Below are 16,105 nucleotides of genomic sequence, written 5' to 3'. Positions count from 1 at the left end.
TCGGCCTTGGTCAACCAGGTTGACCAAAAGGTAAAGGGAAAGGCTAAGTCTTTGATAGTCCCGTTTACCATTCCCATAGAGTCTATATGTTTCTATTGCCAAAGGAAGGGGCATTGGTTGCGAAGATGCCCTATTTACCTGAAAGATCATAAGGATGGTAAAAGTCAAAGTTTGACTATGCTTCAGGTAAAATCCATTATCTAACTCTATTAAGTTCCTATTTGGAGATTCTTAATACATGATGTGACTAGGTCACATTTTGATGTTTTGTAGAATCGAAGAAAAGAAGGTTAAAGGAAGTGTAAGGTAATTCTGATCACGAAGAGATGGATTTCGATCGCATGGTTCGAAGATTAGAATTTTGAGTTGCTACTTAAGAGTTGTGATATGTTGCTTAGGATTAGATAACAACAATATTTTCATATGGATTTGCATTGTAAGGATTAGTTTTTCCACAAGTTGTAAATAAAAGCGTGAGATTTTAATTTTATTTATTTTAAATATCCTTACAATGGCATTTGGGAAAAATTGTTGTTTATATGACTCCATTGATAGTAACATTGGGAAATGGATTTTATTCTTTCGTTTGTGGTAGTGTATAAATTTACCAAATAAGGAAAGATTCTCATCGCCCAAGTTTCAATTGGACCGAAACTTGGAATCATGCAAGTTGTATTGTATGATGAATGAGAATTTTCGTCTTTGAGAAATTAAGACTAATTCCTTGATCACATGTATATATGAGTCAAGTGAAGAACTAGGGGATCGGGTACACTTGGGTGTGCGCCAGTAAGGTCCACCACAGAGAACGATAAGTCTATTTCTCATGATTTACTAAAAGTTAGTAAATATGGTTACACTTACAAGTTTAACTATAATTCTGAAACATTGCAAAAGTTTCAGTGTATGGCAGGACGGATAAGAAGAATCAAATTACGCAGAAAGATAAAAGTTACTCGAATCTGAAAAGATGGGAGAGTATGTTAGTATCATATTTTATGATCATCTTAATGATTATGAAACCATATCATAATTCATCCTCTAAGGACATCTTAGTGCATTCTTATGGCTAAGAAGAGGAGTCATGAATTGTTGAAGTTGTTAAATCAAGAAGATGAGTCATACTTCGTTCCAAAACAATTATTAGAGTCATACTCCAAAATTGTAACTTGAGTGACACATCTAAAAGAAGGTTTATAACACTTGTAAAATGTAAGAGTAAAATGTTTTCTACTCTTGTACATTTGAAATTGGTAAGTTGTGATGTTTTGGATAAAACAAAGACCAACTAAGGCCAATTGTGTGAAGTGTTTGTCTTGATAAGAATCCGCACTATCTGTTGAATATTTGTTTGTCAATGAATGGTTCTTGGCAAGAGACTCTTATATGTGAAGAGGACAGTGGGAGTCTAAAAGATCCTGAAAGAGTTTCAAGAACTAATCAAGAATAAAACCTATAGTTTCTCACTATTGCACGACTTGAGGATTGTAAACTATTGTGTTGACATATTCTTATTTCTGTTCCCATTTCAGTTAAAGTTGACTATGCATCTGAGTTCTATAAGTTCTCAATTGTTTGCATAACAACTTGGAAGCAATGGTAGGCCCTTGTGCTGCCAGGTGGCAAGAATTTAAGATTGCACAAGTTCAGCCCATATGAGTTTGGATTTGTCACTAACACGGTCTTGTGATTATGGTTTTGACAAATTCACATGGATAGGAATACGTACACCATAAAATCTAAGTGTCATAAGGTTTCTCTCTGATTCATAAAAATGATGGTGAGAAAACGCTTTCACTAAGTAGGTTTTAAGTAGATAGCAATTGTTATATTTGCATTCTCAAAGTCGTTAGTGGAGCATGTGTAGTTAACCGACACACTAAACAATTGAGACTATGATTACGGCATCCCTTTTCATAGTTCTAAAATTGTTTAGACACACATGTGAGCTATCTAAAGAAAAGTGTATGCTTTTGATAAAGTTTTATCAAAGCGTCTCGTATCAGAAATCTAAACTTTGGTAAGAAAGTCAATAAAATATTGATTTCAAGAAGTCTAGTTGATTTCTGGACACATGTCAAAGCTAGTGGGAGCATAAGTGTTATCCTAATAATTATCATGTTAGTGGGAGCATGATTATTATGTTAAGCGTTAATTATAGAAAACAAAAGTCTCAATTCGTGACTCTACAGGGTTTGAAAAGTTGTTTTACTACAATTAAGGGAGAGGAACTATACTTCATTTCAATTCTAAAAGCTTAGATTAAGATTTTAATCATCTTCAGTCAAATATATATATATATATATATATATATATATATATATATATATATACATATATATATATATATATATATATATGAATTTTATGTTGGAATGGTTCCACATAAGGAAATTCTATATATATTGTATTCTCACAATTCGATTAAGATTACGGCATCCCTCTTCATAGTCGAATTATGAAAACATGGAAAATAAAAAAATATTGTAGCAAAAGACTGATCTATGATCATCTCTTTATGTGAGACATCATGAATCATGTCTCATACGTTTCAGGTATAGGATCGATTACGTGTGCTATAATATTTATCCTTTCTAAATTTTCTAAATGCCTAGGGCATAAAGAGGGGAAAAGGTCCAGAATTGGATATGACTAAACTGATTAAGCAATTGTTAAGGACAATCTGAGGTTTTACCAAAGATTGGTTGTTCATGGACAGTTGGAAGTATGGTGTAAATGTAAGTCCCTAATTTGCCTGTGTATCAATCAGATCCATTTGATGGTGCGGAATCCCAATCAAACGGATGATGTCAGATCAAATAGAGGAGAAGGAGAAGAAGAATAATATGAATCTTGATTGAATTGATTAGAATGAAGTTCCCTTACAAGATTTACACACAACACACACTTGTTCTTCTCTAGACCGTGCACTCTCTATTGTTCATCAATCTATTCCTCACACCCTAACACCTATATTTATACATAGAGAATATGGGCCGTATAACATGGGCCGTAAATGGGTTTACGGCCGTAAGGTGTTTACGGCCGTAAACTCCAAAAATATTACAGAAAAATACATTTGCCTAGAAAAGTAAAGTATAAACCATATTTTTGACCCAACAATCTCCCCCTTGGTTTATAGCTTTCTTTTCTTAAATGACCCAACAATCTCCCCCTAAAAAGTAGATGGCTCTTCTTGTCAATCTTCAATGGGAGCTTGGCTTCAGCTTTAACCTTCGATTTCATCACAGGATCAGGATGAACATATGAACCTTCAATGAATGACTTCATCTTGAGCACTTGAGGTTTTCTTCAGAATTCGGCATTGAACGCACGTTGGTGAGGAGGTTTTACGTACTGATTCTTGAAAAATAGCGCTTTCAGCTTGAGAATCTTCAGAGAGAACATCAGAGAGAACTGAACTTCTAGATCACTTCAGCAGGTACAAAGATAATAGCAGATTGATTGAGGAGGCTTCAATGCAATCCGTCACATATTCTTCAATTTCAGCTTCACCTTGCTTCTGGGTTTGAAGGATTGAATCGCAAAAGAATAATCTTCATTTCTTGCTCCTTCGAATGTGAATTCTTCGATGCTCACGGACGAGGCTTTGGCTCATAAATCTTCAACACAAACTCCATGAGTCTTATCTATACCTGAAATCACTTTTCAAGACAAAACAAAACTAAAAGAAAACTTAGCACACAAATTAAAACATAAACAAAAATATTTTTGGATTTTTGATTTTTCTGAACAAGAAATAAAACAGAAATAACACTATTTTTGGATTTTTAATTTTTCTTTGATTTTTTTTATTTTCATTATTTTTAATTTTTAATTCTCCCTTAATATTTAAATTAGAAGAAACTATGACAAATTTAACAAAAATAAAATGATATCTAACTTTAAGAATGATTTGGGATCAAAGTTTTTAGACAGCCTTTATCCGCTTGTCGGTACCCTTATCTTCACATCTTCGTCTGATCGATTGCCAGCATTGTGGTCCACTTAAACACGAAATATTTGTGACAGTTTTAGACATTTTACCAATGACATGATTCAGGCATATATCTAATTGTAAATTTCTGTTATTATGATAACTCCTAAATATTAAATAAATTCACCTTATGACCATTTAACTGACTACAACCAGGGATATTGTTGTCCACCTAAATCGAGCAGCAAGATCTACAGACAATCTGTATGAGTTCAATTTTAAGTGTACTGGAACGTGTTTCCCGCTTCCTGATATGCCCCAGCCATCAAGAACTTCCAGAGTACTCCTTACACCGGGTGAGCAGACAACCATTCAGAGAGAGGATAGATTCAGAATTTTATTACTTATTACTTCAGAGGGGTTGAGAAGAAGAAGGTTGCATATGTTGTGTACCAGGTCGGATTAGAAGTCACGCAGAGGAGACAGCATATGGCTAACAGATAAGAAGTATTTCACATATATAACCTGCATAGAAATAGAGTTGCATATGTTGTGTACCAGGTTGGATTGGAAGTCACGCAAAGGAGACGACATATGACTAACATGCGGAAAGAAAGAAAATGATATTCTACAGACCTAATTTATCGGAATTTACCAGTCGCCCCATCCAACTGAAATTAAGGACAGAATCCGCACATCGAGGAAAAGTTAAACCACGGTTCCAAGTACGGGTTCATTTGATGTGACGAGTAGATTCCCATATATATCTCCCTGCTCAACCTATCTGAGCGTCGTATTGTCAGGCTGAACGTATCTAACTAGGTCAAGATTTGTCATGTCCATAAATTTCCTAAGTTCAACTCTACCTAGTCAAGTCCATTTAGAATCTTTCGTGCCTACCGACGCATCAAACCAGAGCATAGACCCTTCAACTTTGGGTACGTTACGTAGAATCAGATTGCCTGTTATCGCTTTATAATATCAATTCCCAGAACATCTCCCTCAAGCAGCACATTTCATAACCAACATTTTTTTTTTGATTTTTTGATTTTCTAATGTTTTTGGATTTTTTAAAATTTTCTAATTTTTGTTTTGTTTTTATTTCTCCCCCTAAATTTGTGCATAGGAGAGAAACAAACGTAAATGCGCAAATTTAACTATCCTAAAAATTTTTTGTCTTTGAAGCGAATCAAAATAAGATAAAATCAGGAGTATAGAGAAGAAAACGCAAACCATAATTCACCGATTGAATCTGCATTCAGAAGGTCTGAGAACAGCACATGTAATCTCAGAATAGATCCAAAAATTCTTCATGTCATTAAGCACTAACACCGTTTGTGATCTCTTCCTTTCTTCCTTTCTTCCTTTCCCGCAAAAGGACACATACTCTAAAACAAAGGTCTGAACGTTGTACAGTTGAGAGATGTCTCCTATCATGTGCCTGGAACAGCCACTACCAACAAACCGAAGTCTGATGATATGCCTCCATAGCTGCTCCGACACAGAGCGGGATTAATTGGTCTTTGGAACCCAGTCCATTTTGAAACTGGGTCGACCTTTGTCATCAATGCAAGGTACTTTCTCCCATGACATGTCCTGTTTATTACAAACACAAGGTATAGAAATATTAGAATCGTTAGTTGATTTGGGAGATTGAGCCTTCAGAACCCATTTGTAGTTGGGTTTAACCCATTTCTTTTTCGATCTGATGGGTGGCTCAGTGCTTGCTTTTGATCTTGATGTCGGCCGTTGAGATGACTTTGACCTAACCGGTCTTTGTTTTACTAGATTATCTCTTGGATTGGGCTTGTTGGCTGACATATCCTTCTTGCCCTTGGGATTTGGATGCTTGATCTTGGGAGTTGAATTCTTGGCCTTCTTCACGTTCCAGACATCATTGCCTGAACGTGATCTGGAATGGTTTCTTTTGAAGTGTCTCCTTCTTGGCGCGTTCTGCCAGCCTTGTGCATAGTAAGGAACGTATGCGCGATTTGGACAATTTCGGGCAATGTGACCAGGTGTTCCACAGTGAAAACAACTCCTTTTCTTCACTGGGAAATGGTTTCTTCCTGCCCCTGGTGGCGTATCCTTGCCTCGTTTCTTGTTGTTCCCACATGCACACTTGCGACAGGCACTCTGTTGCGCTGGAATTGGAGGCCTGTATTTACCAACGGCATGTTGATTAGAAGCAACAGATTTAGAGTTCAAGGGGTCGTTTGTTTGTTCAGAAGAACTCTCCTTGTTCTCATCCTCTACTACTTTACCTGCACATGTAACAGAAACATCAGTATTTTCAATATTAATAACTCCTCCTGACACAAATCCAGCTCGTTTGCCATATCGAAGATGTGCCTCCCTGTTAGTTTCGTCTTGTGTCATAGGGATGGATGTGTAGTTATGATTATAAGGAGGAGGTACACTATCATACCCGAGACCCTTGTTTTGATTTTCTTTGAATGTTAATTGGGTTTCATATAAGGACTCGACTGTCTGACTTGACGCAGTATAATTTTTGAAACTGACATCAGTTTTTCCACACTTAATTTTTAAAGCGTCAAGTTCTTCAGTTACAACAGCAAGTTGTCTCTTAACATAATCATAATTTTCACACTTGTTGTACTCTTCCTGAAGTTTCCTAAAGTCCTTGGTTTTTGCTTCCAACTCAGCCTTCAGGGGTTTCTGTCCTTTCCTGAGTTGATATCCTTCATATCTCAGGTCCTCAACTTCTCTTTTAAATAAATCAATTTGATCCCGAAGAAATTTAATCGTATCTTCACATGATTGAGAACATGAAACTTCACATGAATAAGAACATGACACTTCATTGACCGGAAGGTTTACATAACTCTTTAAAGCGTCAAGCTCTTCAATTACTTCAGCAATACTAAGACGATTGAGATCTTTTGTCTTCTTGACGACAGCTACATTCATATCCCACGATTATGGAAGTGAATTCAATAGCCTTTTGTTTATCTCAGATTTGGTCAAAAAGATCCCAGCAATATTCATCTCAGTAGTGAGTGTAGTAAATCGCTGCAACTGAGCTTCCAGGGTTTCTCCAGGGATATAATCGAAAATGTTGAAATTTTTGTTGGAATAGTGTCTAAGGCTGCAACTATATTAGGCAAGTATTTGACCCGATTGTGCATGGTCCTTTTGGGTTGCCTTCACCATAGCAACTTGACAGGATGATTTATTATGAGAGAATAAATATTATTAATATATTATGAGAATAATATAAGGAATAATAATATTGTTATTTGATTAATATAAGTCATAAATTAATTAGAATTAATTTGGTGACTTAAAGAGATTAATTAAATAAGAGGGTATAAACTGTCAATTGTTTGATAGTTACACTTTGGGCTGTAAATCCTTCTTGGATAGGGTTGGACGATTTCTAGGGCTTGGGATAAGCCACAAATCATCCAAGGGATTATCATGGAAAGGATTTGGATTGCTTTGAGTAAAGATTATCCAACTAGGGTTTAAGGGTGAAACCCTAGGAGCCTTACAAGTATAAATAGACCCCTAGGGCAAGGGAAATCGGCACCTCTGCTAAAGCAAAGAAACCCTGGCCGATTTCTATTCCCTCTCCTCTCTCTCAAATCATCCTCTTGCTAGTTGGTGTTTGTAAGCCATTAGAGGAGTGACATTTGTGACTCTAAAGCTCCAAGAACAAGAAGATCAAACAAGTGTTTCAAGGTAAGCTTCTAACTCTGATTTTGTATTGTTCTTATACTCTATTAGCCATTAGAAGTCTTGGATTCAATGCATGTTTAATTAGAGAAACCTAGATCCGAGCATTAGGGTTTGCATGTGCACATAGGAATGTTCATATGGCCAAAACCCATCAATTTTGTCTTAACATATCCTGACGACTCTCTTTCATGTTTTCAACTCCCTCGTAGACCTTAAAATCAAATAAAAAGCACAACTAAAAACCAAAATCAAACTTAAAAGTCAAACCCTTTGATTATAAACCTCAAAAGTCAAATTTAAAAAGTTAAACTCAAAAGTCAAACTTAAAAGTCAAATTTAAAAAGATAAACTCAAAAGTCAAACTTAAAAGTCAAATTTAAAAAGTTAAACTCAAAAGTCAAACTTAAAAATCAAACCGAAAAACTAAATTTTAAAGTTTAAAAGTTAAACGAAAAAGTCAAAGTTTAAAGTCAAAGGTCAAACTTGGAAGTCAAAGTCAAAATAAAAAATCAAAAATAAAAGTCAAAAATAAAATTTGTTTTTTTATTATTTTTTATTATATTATTATTATTATTATTATTATTATTATTAATTTTAAATTTTTTTTAAAAGATGAAAAAGGAATTTAAAATTAAAAAAAAAAATTGAATTCTAGGCTCAAAGTGTAAAAAATGTGAAATTAGGAACGAAAGGAAGAGGTCATGTTTTAAATTTCGAAGAGAGGAAACAAAAGACTTGGTTGCCGAGTTGGTAAGGCGCTTCTGTTCTTGACCTGGAGGTCGTGGGTTCGATCCCCAGCGACTCCGCTTATGGTTCTTATTTTTTATATGCGAGGCAGCTGAGTGCGATGCTGCTGAGTGCGAGGTGCGAACCGGAAACGATGCTGAGCAATAAACTCCGAGCCGCAAGCTCGGGCCGTAAACGTGCGAGGCCTCGGACCGTAACCTCTGACCGCGAACTCATCGGACCACAAACACCGGCCGCAAACACTTCGGAAACCCTAGCTGCTGGCCGCCACCCCCTCGCTGATTACGACCAAAAACACCGATTTTTCGACTTTGAAGCCCCAAAACTCGATCAAAAACCCTTTTTTATGAAAAATACGAAGAACAAACCCCCCTTATTTTTGCGAGATCTATCCAAAAATGTAAAAATATTTCGAAATTAAGATCAAATAATGCCCCAAATCTGACAAAATTGACTGATACAACTCAGCTCTGATACCAATTGTAAGTCCCTAATCTGCCTGTGTATCAATCAAATCCGTTTGATGGTGCGGAATCCCAATCAAACGGATGATGTCAGATCAAATAGAAGAGAAGGAGAAAAAGAATAATACGAATCTTGTATGTATTGATATGAATTATGATCCGGATACAAGAGATTCACACACACTAACACACACTCTTCTCTCTAGACCATGTACTCTCTTCTGTTCATCAATATATTCCTCACACCCTAACACCTATATTTATACATGGAGAATATGGGCCGTATAACATGGGTCGTAAATGGGTTTACGGCCGTAAGGTGTTTACGGTCGTAAACTCAACCGTAAACATGACCGTCAACTCCAAAAATATTACGGAAAAATACATTTGCCTAGAAAAGTAAAGTATAAACCATATTTTTGACCCAACAATCTCCCCCTTGGTTTATAGCTTTCTTTTTCTTAAATGACCCAACAGTAAATTTCTGGAAAGGACCATATTGACATATTCTCAAAAAGAGGCAACTCTTGTTCAGAAGTGATAGTCAAAATGGGAATATTGAAATGTCTCCATAGGTGGAAGTTATTCAATCTGTGTAATATTGGAAAAACTTAATGCAAGATGGATGTTCAAAGGAATGTAATTTGAATTTGACACTTCGTTTCCATGGAATTGATCTCCATTGGAATACTTTGTAATGTCTGTTGACAAGTCTTTGTGACTTTATGCATAGTCATTACAAAAGGATCAATGCATATAAGTTTAGAATGTAACAGATTTTGGTAAATGGCAGGAATTTAGAATTGTTACATTTAGGATAAAGGATTTGGAATTGTCAAAAAAGAATCATTAGAATTATGCTCAATTGATTTATTCCACAAAGTAAGGATCATAGAAAAACATAGTGTGCATAATTGGTGTATGGCATAGCTATTGTTTGGACAAACATAGTGTGCATGCTTGGAGCATGGCATCACTATTGTTTTAGATTCAACTATACAGTTGAATATTCGAAACATTATACAATGAATAAGGAGTAATCAATATGGTGTTTAAATAAAAGGTGTTTTATTTACTCTCAAAGGTGCTTGGGGCCATATAAGATTAGTATTATTCTTGTGTTTCACTATGCATGTTTTGACTTCCCGAATAACTAATTTATTCAAATTCACCACAGTCAGTCATATGTTGGAAGTAGATATAAATCAAGATTGTCATGAAGTTGGCTTGTAGATGTCTAAGGTGTTAGACATGGCAAGAGTTGCTACAACATTCATGAGTGCTCCTAGAATGAGATTCGAGTATTGGATTAAACCCACGCTCATTTGAATCGCTTCACAGATTTTATCACGAGTGATCATGAGACGATAATATTTTATATTCTTCAAACCTAGAGATGTGATTTGTTGACTATGAGTTGCTTATACATTGATTGTACGATAACGCATTAGTAACTTGACGTTATAAAACGTGCCTTTGTGTATGATTCAACAAATGGTTAGTACAAACATATGAGTCGAAGTTTATCCATTCCTTTTACCCTTGGAGGGATAAAAGCGATATTTGTGGGACCCTCGATGATTTAGTGATGACACCCCTAAGTGCTTGGCCAAGCCTGGACAGATTTGATTTGTTGAATTAGTCAGTCGTCATAAAGCAGAAATCAGGAAACAACAAATGGACAAAGAGAATGATTATAATCCATGTCTCAGTCCATATGATATCTAGAATGGAAGAATATATGATCCCTTATCTAATGGACAAGTCATTTGACTAGGTTAGAGTTCGGCAACGGCTTTAAGAGCCACGATTGCTATTCGGGTTCTTGGAGTCATATGCAATAATAGTTTTAGACCTATCCAAGTAGGGGACTGATGGATTAGATGTGTAAGCACATAACTATTATTGGTATGTACTTGACCCGAGAGTAGCATGGTCCATTTGAGTAGCATAGTATGTTTATGGTTTATTAATATATTATAAGTTGTAATATATAAATATGAAATCATATTATTTAACTAGTATTGATCAATAATTAATTTAGTGATCAAAAGGAACTAATTAAATAAGGACTCTTATATATATATGGAATGGGCCATGTTCATTTAGGATGGGCTAGGCTTGTGTGGATAGTCCATGGAGTTTTTAACCCATGGATCCTACGGAAATGAAAGGTCATGGGTATTAGGGTTTACATGGCTGAAACCCTAATCCTCCATACTATATAAAGAGATCTTTGGCACATCAAATGGCACTAATGTGTGAGGATACAAGAGTGGGCTGATTTCTAGTGTGGTTACTATTCTCTCAAGTTTTCCAAGGTGTTTTTTTGTGAATTGTGATTCCATTTAAGGCTTCCACACTATTAGGGCTAAGCTCTTAAAGATCAAGACTTCAAGCTCCATCAAAAGGTATGTCATTCTACTTTATTCTTGTATTGTATATACTTCATATTATGCTAGTTAGGATGAAACCTTGGAATATTGAATATTTGCATGTATAATAGAGAAAACATAGATCCAAGGTTTATAGGGTTGCATGTACACCATAGGAGTGTTAGAATGCTCAAAACCCTTCAATTTTTAGATCACGTGGTGGAAAAGAAGCAAGAGGTAAAAGACATCAAGGATATTCCCGAAGTCTATAACTTCCCCGACGTATTTCCCAAAGACCTTCCAGGAGTACCTCCCGAACGCTAAGTCGAGTTTAGAATCAACTTGATTCCCGGAGCTACCCCCGTAGCCAAATTCCCATACCTTTTAGCAACAGCATAAATTTAGGAACTATCCAGTCAACTGAATGATCTGCTAAGCAAAGGATTCATTAGACTGATCTTCTCGCCTTGGGCAGCACCGGTCTTATTCGTGAAGAAGAAGGATGGATCGTTCTGCATGTGCATAGATTGTCGGGAACTAAATAAACTCACCATTAAAAATCGATATCCTTTACCTCGAATCGACGACCTCTTCGACCAATTACAAGTAGCAAGTTTCTTCTCAAAGATCGACCTAAGATCAGGATACCATCAGGTATGAGTCCAGGAGGAAGATATTCCTACAACTGCATTCAGACCTCACTATGGTCACTATGAATTTGTAGTAATGCCCTTCAGATTAACATATTCACCCGCAATGTTCATGGACCTGATGAACCGTGTGTGTCGACCTTACCTAGACAAATTCATAATAGTTTTCATTGACGGTATACTATTCTACTCCCGAAGTAAAGAAGAACAAAGTAAACACATGCGACAAGTCTTAGAAGCACTAAGGGTGGAGAAGTTGTATGCGAAGTTCTCGAAATGCAAATTTTGGATTCGAAGGGTGGATTTCCTAGGTTACATGGTTAGCGAGGAACGGATACATGTGGATCCCTCCAAAATCAAGGCAATCGAAAACTCAGCAACCCCAAGAACGCCAACAGAAATTCGTCAATTTCTAGGACTTGTTGGTTATTACAGGAGGTTCATTCAAAACTTTTCCAAAATCGCAAAGCCACTCACCACCTTGACTCGGAAGGGTGTAACGTTCAATTGAGAATAGAAACAGGAAAATGCTTTCCAAACACTAAATCCATCCTTATGTAGCGCCCCAATCCTGTCCCTTCCCAAAAGGGACGGGAGATTTTGTAGTTTACTGCAACGCATCCAAGAAAGGGCTAGGTTGCGTTCTTATGCAACGAGGAAAGTTCATATCCTATGCCTCGAGGCAGCTTAAGAATCACGAGGTCAACTATACCACGCACAACCTTGAATTGGGAGCAGTAGTATTTGCTCTGAATATCTAGAGGCACTGCCTTTATGGTACGAAGTGCATAGTCCTCACGGGTCATAAAAGTCTCCAGCACATCTTCGATCAAAAAGAACTCAACATGATGCAACGACGATGTGTAGAACAACTAAATGAATACGAATGCGAAATTCGCTATCATCCAGGCAAAGCCAATGTAGTAGCAGATTGTCTTAGTTGAAAAGAGTACTCGGTCCGCAGAGTAAAGTCATTAACCATGGCCATCTATTCACACTTATCCGTGCATATCAAAGAGGCTTAGTTGGAAGCCCTGAAACCCGAGAATGTGGCAGGTGAAGCCTTAAGAGGAATGGATAAAAACATGGATGTTAAGGATGACAGAGTTCGTTACCTCATGAATTGGATCTGGACACCAAAGTTCGGTGGGTATAGAGGCATAGTCATGAACGAAGCTCACAAGACCAGATACTCCGTTCATCCCGGTTCAGACAAGATGTACCTGGACTTCAAGAAACTTTATTGGTGGCCAAACATGAAATCAGAAATTGCTACCTATGTCGGCAAGTGCCTGGCTTGCGCCAAGGTCAAGGTAGAATACTAAAAGCCTTCAGGTTTACTGCAACAGCCAGACATACTTGAATGGAAGTGGGAGCGGATAACCATGGATTTCATAACCAAGTTGCCCAAGACCACGGCTGGTCTTGATGTTATTTGGGTAATCGTCGACAGATTAACCAAATCCGATCATTTCATGCCAATAAAAGAAACAGACAAAATGGAGAAGTTAACCAGGACGTACATTAAAGAGATAGTACAATTGCATGGTGTGCCAATATCCATTATTTCCGATAGAGATAGTAGATTTACCTCACGGTTTTGGCAATCACTACAAAAATCCTTGGGAATCAAAATCGACATGAGTACAACATACCATCCACGGACAGATGGGCAAAGTAAGAGAACCATTCAGACGTTGGAAGACATGTTGAGTGCTTGTGTGATAGACTTTGGTAAAGCTTGGGATACCCATTTACCACTCATCGAATTCTCATACAACAATAGTTATCACACTTGCATCAAAGTTGCTCCATTTAAGCCCTCTATAGCCGTAAGTGTGGATCCCCTCGCTGTTGGGCTGAAGTGGCCGACACACAACTAGCAAAAGGACAAGTTCCTAACAGCACTCTCACCGGCCTCGAGATCATACGAGAAACAAAAGAGAAGATTTTTCAAATCTCGGAATGACTGAAAACATCTAGGGACCAACAAAAGAGTTATGCGAACAAACGACGAAAACCCTTGGAGTTCCAGGTAGGTGACTGTGTCCTGTTAAAGGTCTCACCCTGGAAATGAATCATATGTTTTGGAAAACGTGGAAAACTAAATGCAAGGTATATCAGGCCATTCAAGATTCTTGCTAGAATCGGTCCGGTGGCTTACAAACTAAAACTACTGTAGGAACTCAGTAACATACATCCCACTTTTCACGTATCTAATCTAAAGAAGTGTCTGGCCGACGAGACTCTTGTTATCCCACTTGATAATATCGAGATAAACGAGAGCCTACACTTCGTAGAAGAACCTGTGGAAATCATGGACAGGGAAATCAAGAGAATAAAACAAAGTCGTATACCAATAGTGAAGGTTCGCTGGAATGCCAAGCGAGGACCTGAATTCACTTGGGAATGGGAAGATCAGATGAAACAAAAGTACCTGTATCTCGTCCCCAGTTCATGAGTACCACTTTAAAAATAATTTCGGGACGAAATTCCCTCTAACAGGGGATAATGTAACAATCGGTTATTTCGAGTCAATAAAAGTCAAACAAATCAAAAAAAGTCAAAGCAAGTCAATTATATCAAACATGAGTCAAATAATTCAATGGTTAAGAATTTAAAACCAATAAATAATGAATATTTGCCCCACTTTAAGTGTTTTCGGTTTTTGGGAATCAAATCTCGTGTGTAGATAGAAATCTCTTCTTGTCCGAGATTAATATGTGAGACAAAGAACCTCTCATTATGATCGAGAACCCTTCGGACCGAAAACCTCTTGTAAGTCCCCAAAAATGCCTGTGTATCAATCAGATCCGTTTGATGGTGCGAAATCCTAATCAAACGCATGGTTTCAGATCAAATAGAATAGAAGGAGAAGAAGAATAATATGAATCTTCAATGTATTGAATAGATTGGAATGATGCTCCTTTACATCAGATTCACACACACACACATAAGCTCCCGTTTCTCTCTATTCAGTTCATCTATTTTTTTTCTCACACCCCTCACCCCTATATATATATACACAAGAATATGGGCCGGTGGACATGGGCCGTAAACAGGGTTTACGGCCGTAAACACCCCCTTGGCCATAAACTTAACCGTAAACACATAAGATATTACATAAAAATACAATTTCCTAGAAAAGCAAAGTATAAACCAAAATATTGACCCAACAATCTCCCCCTTGGTTTATAGCTTTCTTTTCTTTTCTTAAATGTCCCAAAAAGCTCCCCCTTAAAAGTAGCTGGCTTTTCTTGTTAATATTCATTGGGAACTTGGCTTCAACATTAATCTTCAATAAATGACTTTATATTGAGCAGTTGGGCATTTCTTCAGAATTTGGCTTTGAACGCACGTCGGGTGAAGAGGCTTGATGTACTGATTCTTGAAAGATAGCGCTTTCAGCTTGAGAATCTTCAGAGAGAACATCAGAGAGAACAAATCTTCTTGATCACTTCAGCAGGGTTAAGATAGCAGCAGACTGATTGAGGAGGCTTCAATGCAATCGGTCACATAATCTTCAATTGCAGCTTCACCTTGCTTATGGGGTTGAAGGATTGAAAGTTGAAAGAATAATCTTCATTTTTTGCTCCTTCGAATGCGAATTCTTTGATGCTCACGGACGAGGCTTTGGCTCAGAAATCTTCAACACAAACTCCATGAGTCTTATCAATACCTGAAATCACTTTTCAAGACAAAACAAAACTAAAAGAAAACTTAGCACACAAACTAAAACAGAAACAAAAAGATTTTTGGATTTTTGATTTTTCTGAACAAGAAATAAAACAGAAATAACACTATTTTTGGATTTTTCTTTGATTTTTGAATTTTTCTGATTTTTTTTTAATTTTTAATTCTCCCCTAATATTTAAATTAGAAGAAACTATGACAAATTTAACAAAAATAAAAATGATATATAACTTTAAGAGAGATTTGGGATCAAAGTTTTTAGACAACCTTTATCCACTTGTCGGTACCTTCTCTCTTCACGTCTTTGTCTGGTCGATCGCCAGTATTGTTGTCCACTTAAACACGAAAAATTGTGACTTATTTACGACATACTATTTGATACAAGACAAGGTGAACTTAAGTTCCTAAAAATTATATCTGATCCTAATTCCTTAGATACTATATCTTAAGGACCATTCATCTGACGACGACCAAGGATATTGTTGTCCACATAAATTGAGCAGTGAGATCTATAGACAATTTGTATGAGTTCAATTT

This window comes from Lactuca serriola, chromosome 3 (assembly GCF_051521515.1).
Source record: "Lactuca serriola cultivar US96UC23 chromosome 3, Lser_US96UC23_V15, whole genome shotgun sequence".
Taxonomy (NCBI): Eukaryota; Viridiplantae; Streptophyta; class Magnoliopsida; order Asterales; family Asteraceae; genus Lactuca; species Lactuca serriola.
The sequence above is the reverse complement of the archived record's forward strand: the minus strand, read 5'-3'. Positions refer to the sequence as shown.